The sequence below is a fragment of the Chinchilla lanigera genome, unplaced genomic scaffold, assembly GCF_000276665.1.
Source record: "Chinchilla lanigera isolate Chin_1 unplaced genomic scaffold, ChiLan1.0 scaffold00072, whole genome shotgun sequence".
Lineage (NCBI taxonomy): Eukaryota > Metazoa > Chordata > Mammalia > Rodentia > Chinchillidae > Chinchilla > Chinchilla lanigera.
This window is the reverse complement of record NW_004955473.1, coordinates 2,379,230-2,387,293: the sequence shown is the minus strand read 5'-3', so window position 1 is coordinate 2,387,293 and position 8,064 is coordinate 2,379,230. Positions and strand designations below refer to the sequence as shown.

Here is an 8,064-nt window from a genome sequence, read left to right as displayed (position 1 = left end):
AGGGGGCAGGACCTAGCTTAAAAGTGCTCCCATTTGTCCATTCTGGGAAATTTGATCACTGAAAGAATCAAATCATGATGTTTGAAAATATGATTTGAAATTCAGGGTAGATGTCACTCTGTTTTTAAAACTCTTTGAAAAAACAAAGCAACATTTTTCAATCTTTTTTGACTTCTTTAATTTTTAAGTTTGTGACATTTCTAATGCAATTCTATATGAATTTAAAATCGAGAATATCAGGGGAATGACAAAACTTGGAAAAGAAGGTAAACAAAAATTCAGGGAGAGAGCAGAACTAAAACAATTTACTTTTTTCTAAAATATGTAAAGAATTTTAATGAATGACTTTAGAATGCTAATAAAATTTTGAAGGAGTGGCATTCTAAAAATGAAAGAAAATATCAAGTCATATGAAATGTGGAAAAAGTGAAAAACCATAAGCTGATATCAATAATTAAAAGAAACAAGGAAAAGTGCTCAGTTACAGTCAAATGCTGGATGCTGACTGCTAATGGTAATGTAATTGAAAAGTCAGTACTTTGAAAACATTGTAAGAAAGATTGGGTCAAATGAAAATCACTGGATGCTAAATCTAGGTGAAAATTCTGATGACGAGAATATTTACATACCATCAATGTATCTCCCCATAGACTGACTGCCTATTAGTCACCAGAGAAAAATAGTAATTATAAAGTGGAGAAATTGAACCATTCTTTGGCCAAGTGAGGAAAATTAACATCCATAATGAGGGGGAATACTCAGTGTCTCCAAACATGATGCCCTGACATACCCATCACCTCCACTGGAATGCACAGCCTAAATGTAATCTTGAAGAAACATCTGACAAACTCCTAAAAAGCAAGTTTGTGAATTTCAACATCATAAAAACATGAAGAAAGCTTATGGAATGTTCCAGATTATAGGAGGTTAAAGAGACGTGATAAACTAAATGCAATATTTGAACATAGATTAAATTCTGTACTGGAGGTGATAAATGGTATAAAAGTCATGATTAGGCTAATAAAAGAAGCTAATGTATGAATATATAGATAGTGGCTTATATAAAAGTAATAGTACATCAATGTAAACATATGAAGTTGATAACTTCCCTAAAGAAGTTACAAACATACAAAGCAGACACTGAAGTGTTTAGGGATGAAGGAATGTAACAAATGTCACTTACCCTCAAATAGTTCAGAGAGAGAGAGAAAGAGACATAAAGCAAACAAGGTAAAATGTTACCAAGAAGTGAATAGTGTACATTATTTTTATTTTTTTGCAGTGTTTCTGTATGCTTTAAATTATTTTCAAATAAAAAGATAACAAACTTTAAATATTCACTCTACTTTTTTTTTTGGTACTGGGAATTGAACTCATGACCTTGCTCTGGCTAGGCACTTGCTGTGCCTCTGAGCTATATCCTGGAGTTCAAATTTTAACTATTCACAGATTTCTAGATACAATGTCAAAAGCCTGATCCATTAAATATATAAAACATTTGTGTTTGAATAAATCACTTCTATCCAAAACATATAAAGAACTCTAAAAATCCAATGATGAAAACAAACAAAACAATAAAAATTGCAAAAATATTTGAATAAATACTTTGCCAAAGAACATATATCTGTAGAAAGTAAGTACATGAAATGATGAACAATGTCTCTAGCTCTGGCAAACACATACTTCTATGGGGTCAGTTTTTTTTCTTAAGGTGCTAGAGATTGAAACAAAGGCCTCACACATGCTAGGCAGGTGCTCTACCACTGATCTATATCCTCAGCTCCCGAGGCCAACATTTTTATTTCCCACATATGGGTAAGATCATGTAGTACTTGTCTTTCTTTGCCTGACCTACTTCACATAATGCTCTCTTGTTTCATTCATATATTTTGCTCTATATTAAAGTGATAATGATGCCACTTCAAAAAAGCAAGAATGCTTTAAATTAAAAGAATGACTATACAAAGTGTTGGCAAGAAAATGGGAAAATTAGAACTCTTAAGTATTGCTGGTGGGAATTTAAAATGGCATCATTACTTTTGCATAATGTTTTGATAGTTTAGTTTAAAGTCGAACCTGCTTATATCATATGACTCAGTCACTCCACTTCTAGGTATTTCCCAAAGAGAAATGAAAGAATGTTTCCACACAAAAAAACTGTATAAGAATATTCAGAGCAACTTTATTTGTATAGCCAAAACCTGTGAACCCAACAAATTCGATAAACAAATTGTGGTGGAAAACTATTCAGCAGCAGAAAGAAATAACTAATAATATATACCATAACTCTGATAATCTCAAAATAATTATGCCAAGTGAACAATGCGGATAAGTGAAAGTACATAGTGCATAATTCCATTTCTATAAAATCCTAGAAAATGCAAATGAATCAAAAGCCTCAGAAAGTAGAAGAGTGATTGCTTGAGGTGGGAGAAGAGTAGCAGAGAAGGGGATGGGTTACAAAGGGTCAGGGAAAAGTTGGGGGTGAATGATTAGCAACACTATCTTGATTTTGGTGATGGGCATATGCCTACATCAAGACTTGCCAGACTCTACAGTTAACTGATTACATGTATGGACTTGATTGTGTTTCTGTTATATATCAATACAGCTGATTTTTAGATTGGGTATCATAGTACTTGGTGCAAAGCAGGCATTCAGTATATTTAGTCTACCATATCTTCTATTAAATCTATAGATCACTATTTATTATGTATTGTTAAACAGCATTACATTTTATGATAATCACTTTTCTTCAGAAATTTGAGGATGAGAATAAAAACTATAAAGCACACGTACACAAAAGCTCAGCCTCAGTGAAGGATAGTAACCAAAAAATGTAATAAGCTGGACATGGAGATGTAGTAGTCCCTCCAGACCTAGCCACTCCAGAGTTTAAAGGGATGCCTGAAGCCTAGAAGTTGGAGACTTGCCTGGGCAACATAGCAAGTCTTTATCTCAACAACAACAAAGAAAACCCCCAAAACAAGAAAAACAAGAGTAAATGCTATTTTCCTGGATTTTAAGAGAAATAAATGGATAGATGGTATGGATAAGTAGGTAAGTAGGTATGTAGGTAGATATAGATGTTTTCTCTTTCTCCTCGTCTTTAGTCTTCTTTGTTCTCTTCCTTCTCTTACCAGTTCTCCTCCTCCTCCTCTTTCTTCAGATAGGTTTTACAAAGATTTAGTGGGAAAAACAGCTACCACTTTGGGGTATAATTTTTCAGGTCAATTAAAGATTAAGAAAAATTCAGATTCCATCTTGCCACACATGCAACTCAGAAATTCAAGGCAATGCAGACACCTATTTGTTTATTAACAATAGCAAACTATGAAGGGAGTAGCTGTCTCTCATTTTTCTTCACAAAGGTAGAGATTTGCTGGAGCGAGCCCTTTAATCCATCCCTGTGGTGTGTACAGTTGATTTGAAAATGGGATGGGTTGTTTGGGACAGATTGAGATAGAAAACCAAATAAGGATTGATTCCCCTAGAAAACCAAATAAGGGTTCCCCTTGATGTTTGGGTTGAAGTGAAAATGATATCCTCGCCCTTTAAAGAGAACATGGAAATTCCCTCTAAAACACCAGCATTTATGATGCTCATCCTAAGTTTTAGGCTTAATAAAATATTTGACCTCTGCAAATATTGACTCTCTTCTGAGTGGAACATGACATCAGTTCTCTGGAAAAGTTCTTGTCTGCACAGGTTCATCAGATACCACTGAGTGGCTCCACAGATAGATTATTGTCTGTGTTTATTCTAACTTCTCAGCCAGGTCATCAAAGTTGTCATAGCAATGGTGTGTTGTTAAGAGCAGCAGGATAAAGATAAAACATTGAAAGATACAATGGATGAGCAAAGATTGCAAGACATGCATAAAATCCAAGTTTTAATTTAATCCCATCCAACCAGTGGAGCAAGTAGGAATAAGTAGATGAAAACGTATCCACTGGGAAGATAATTAAATGAAAACCATATTTTCAAGTGTTTTGATGTGTGAAAGCAATTTTAAAACTTTGAAAAATAAAATAAAAATGATATGTTGTTGAAGGACTTGCATATTATCTGGCAACAGGGATAGCTGTTAGTGCAGTGCAGAGGAGGAAGCCAAGACTTTCTTTGAAACTTACAGTGATTTCTTTGGAGACTGAGAGGTGTTAAGAGGAAATATGGTGCTAACATCAAATCAGCAGGCCTTATGTGGGTACAAACTAGACCGAAAGAATGTAGTCAACTGGCAATTTGAGGAAGAACACCTTAAATGAGATGAGACAGACATTTTACAAAGTTTTGATGCTCCATAAGTGGGGAAAAACAGGCCAGTTTGTTACACTGTGTAAACAGGAACACTAGAGATTGATTTAGTAGTGGAAGGACCGAGGTGAATGTAAGGAGGCTGTGGTTTAGCCGGGGAAGGGAATGTAGGAGATAAGTAGTTCAATATTTGAGGCCGATGAAAAGCTATCAATTATTACATGCCCCCCTCCCCCAGGACAGTGTATTGAACCTTGGTCTTTGCACTGAGCTACATATCCAACCATTTTTATTTTTTATATTGAGGCAGGGTTTCACTGAGTCATTAAGTTGTTCAGGCTGGGCTCGAACTTGTGATTCTTTTGCTTCAAGTTTTACCTTTGTACCTTAAAATTCATATTTCTTGTTACATTTTCATATTTAATAGTCTTCTAAAGATAAGAGCCATTATTATTTTTGCAGATGGTTTAAACAAAGAAAAGCAAAAGAGCAGTATTTGACTATATTGCAATTTTTTTTTTACTTCTCATTTTTGCAGCCCTGGAAAGAGCTGAACTATAAAAGATATATATGTGACATTGATAGGTGCCACTACCAGGAAGTGACCTCAATGATAGATGTGGTATCAAAGAGACACAAACGGTGTCCAGACTGTGAACTGGTCAATAACTGTCACTCGATCTTCTGAGGTCTTATCAGAATGAAGATTTTAAATTCATGGAATCCAATCATGAGAAATGTCTGCTTAGTTTTAAATGTAATTACACTGAATTTTAGTTTATCTAAGTGACACACTATTTCTCCATGAGAATCCAGTTAAGAAAAAGAAAACAAAGTAAATAAATAAATGAAAATGGGGAGTATGTGTGGCTAATGAGGTAATCAGGTAATTTATTTTCACAGTAACAAGACTGTGGCAGTCTAGCTGGTATATTAAAAAACTTCTAATATTCCAGAAGAAACAGGAAATCTATTCTCTTTCATACATGTAAAAATCTTCTTCCTTTAATGTAGAACATTTATGTATTTTTTCTGTGAAACTAAGTTTAAGGCAGTGGGAAATAATTTTAACCAAAGAATTGCACATTTTTTCCCACATATCTCGTTTTGAATTAGGAAATGGCATTGCGACCCATTTCACTACATGTAATATATTACATAATATTTACATGAAAATAGTAAAAATAATGCAAACAAAGAAGTAAGTAAAAAAAAAGTAAGTCAAAATAAAGTTTTCTAAGAAATTTCTATACCAGAGCCCACAGCACATAAGTAAGTCAAAAGAAATACACAAGATATGCCTGGTCACAAATATTAAACATAAAAACACTTGAGAAAGGGAAGAAACGGGATGAAAAAGTGGAGAAAATGGATGTTAGCAGCCCTGCTTTCAGTAAGCAGTCTTCTGAATGAAATACCCTCTGTCACATGCAGTCAGTTCCAAGCAGTACTAAACTCTAGGATAGTGCTTGAACTGAAAGTAGCAAATTCCTTGCCAGTAGAAGTAACTCTTTCACCTAGGTTTTAATGAGTGTCTTGCTCCATGAACTGCTGCTGTGAACAGAAGCCTGTTTGGAATCAAAAGCTGACACAACAACCTTTCCATCTCTTTCAGGAAAGCTTCATAAACATCATTCATAGTTTGTACTGAGACAGGACCAGTTCTGGGCACTGCCTTGGCAAGAGCTATGGCAGAATCATCCTCTGACTTTCTTTGGGGACCAACAGTTCCCCCTTTTCTCTCCTGACACGCCCTCAGTGCAGTAGGCACAAACTGAGCAATCTCTGCCATGGGATGAGTGACCTGTGGCTTGGCACTGATGGTTACTGTGGCGTTGTTCTCAGTAGTGGCTGCACTCATGTCATCTGCCTCGGGTCACTGAATCAAGTTGGGTAGAGCACTTACCACCCTTGGGTTCAACAAGGGAGCTGGCAGGAAAAGCCTAGGTGGGGCAGGTCCAAAAGGAGGCACTAAAGGTGGGTGCATTGTGTCAGGATGGGGTAATGCATACCTGGAGGTGCAGGGGGAGGTAGCCTTGGTGGGCGTCTTAGAGGAGGACTAGGATTTAGACATGGAGGAGGGCCATGGACTGGCCTGCTGGTAGTCCTGGAGTTGAAAGTCTTGGTAAAAGCCCTCAGAGTCCTGGCATTCCAGGTGATCTCAGGAATGGAGGAGCCCCAGGAGGTGGCCCAGAAGGAAGGCCTGGAGGTAGAGCAGGTGGTGGCCCCAGAGGAGGTGGCCCTGGTATCAGAGGTGCTTGGATCTGAGAAGGAGGAACAGACTGTAGGGTAGCCTGTGGTTGTGAAGAAGCAATAGATGTGCCGTCAGAATGAGAATACTCTTTCTGCTACTTTTGTGATTGCTTTTCTGCTTCAGAATCATCAGAATCATCATCATCCTCATCCTCATCCTCTGAAAATTCCTCTACTTTCTGTCTCTCTTCAAGGGTTGCCTCACCTGCCTTTCAAAACATCAAGACTTGAAGAGGAGTCAGTTTCCTTGTGTTTTGCTTTTTCTTTCTTGATTTTCCAGGTATATGGTTTCCAGGCAAAACAGACACTCACACCTGACTCTTTTTCTTGTGTTGTCTCACTCATTATCATCACGGTGTACAAATTCATTCCCTTCACTTTCTCTATCTGATCTGTCAGTGTCACTGTCATCAGTAATGTCACCATGCTTATGGATCCATGTGATCAGGATAGCCATCATCTTCACTGGTGCTGCAATCATCATCATTAGGACTAGTTGTGCAAGATCTGGACTGTGCAATACTTCTTCATCACCTACAACAAGGAAGATCCAGAGTAAAGCCCAGTTTATGGCCTTATGTCTACAATACTTGGGGCAGAGGTGAACCAGGCAGAGGACCATGAGATGGTCTGCCAGGAGGGAAATGTGGAAACCTATGCCCAAGAAGAGGAAGATTAGAAACTCTCAAGTTGGATGTCCATAGGCTGAGGTTTTCACAAGGATAGAGAGTGGCTGGGCACCAGGAAGTTGAATGTCCCTGATGAAAACGTTGGAAGGAATATGCAGCAGATCTGGCAAAGGAATAGACTCTACTTCTACATGTTGCATTCTTAACAGTATCAAAATATTGGCTAAGCTGAGCTGTTCATATTCTACTTGTAGCTTTCTCCATTCTTTGAAAATATCTGGATTCTCTATCATAAAGTCATAGGATACATTCAAAGGTTTCTTGAAGCTTTTCACCTCTGTCTTTCAGTACTTTCTCATTTAACTGTGGATGTCACACTGGGTTAAACTTCATTTCATACAATTTCTCCATTTCCCAGATAATCTATTTGGGATCTTTCATTTTTTAAAACTGCAACTCATACCACCACACACTGTTTTTTGTTTAATTCTCTCTTCCATGCTTCCTTTCGAGCTTGGTCTGTAGGGTCCCTAAATTTTCTACTCTTGGTGAATGATGTCTATCTTCGTCCCATACTGACAGCAAGTATACCTTACTTATTTCCAAAAAAAATTCTATTGGGCTCCCAGGACTTCTACAGGCAGGGAGAGAGCTATTCCTGCTTCCTTTACTTTATAAGGGCCTTCATCTCTGTCTCTTGGTCAATCATCCAGCCTCTGCCATCTTGAAATTTCACAGCAAAAACTTTTTTGATCCTGTGAGAAAATAACACTGCTTTTAAAAATCTATTATGGGAGGCTGAGGCAGAGGATCACCAGTTTAAGCCCAGCCTGGGCAATTTATCGACTTTGCAAGACCTCCGATACCCTCAAAATAAAAAAAAATAAATAAATAAAAAATAAAAAAAAAAGAACTGAGGCTGAGG

At 37.2% G+C, this 8,064-nt stretch overlaps 1 pseudogene; it reads right to left on the bottom strand.

Moving 5' to 3' along the window:
- Positions 1-5,770: 5,770 nt before the first annotated feature.
- Positions 5,771-7,713, bottom strand: LOC102023584 (annotated as a pseudogene).
- Between the last annotated feature and the right edge of the window lie 351 nt (positions 7,714-8,064).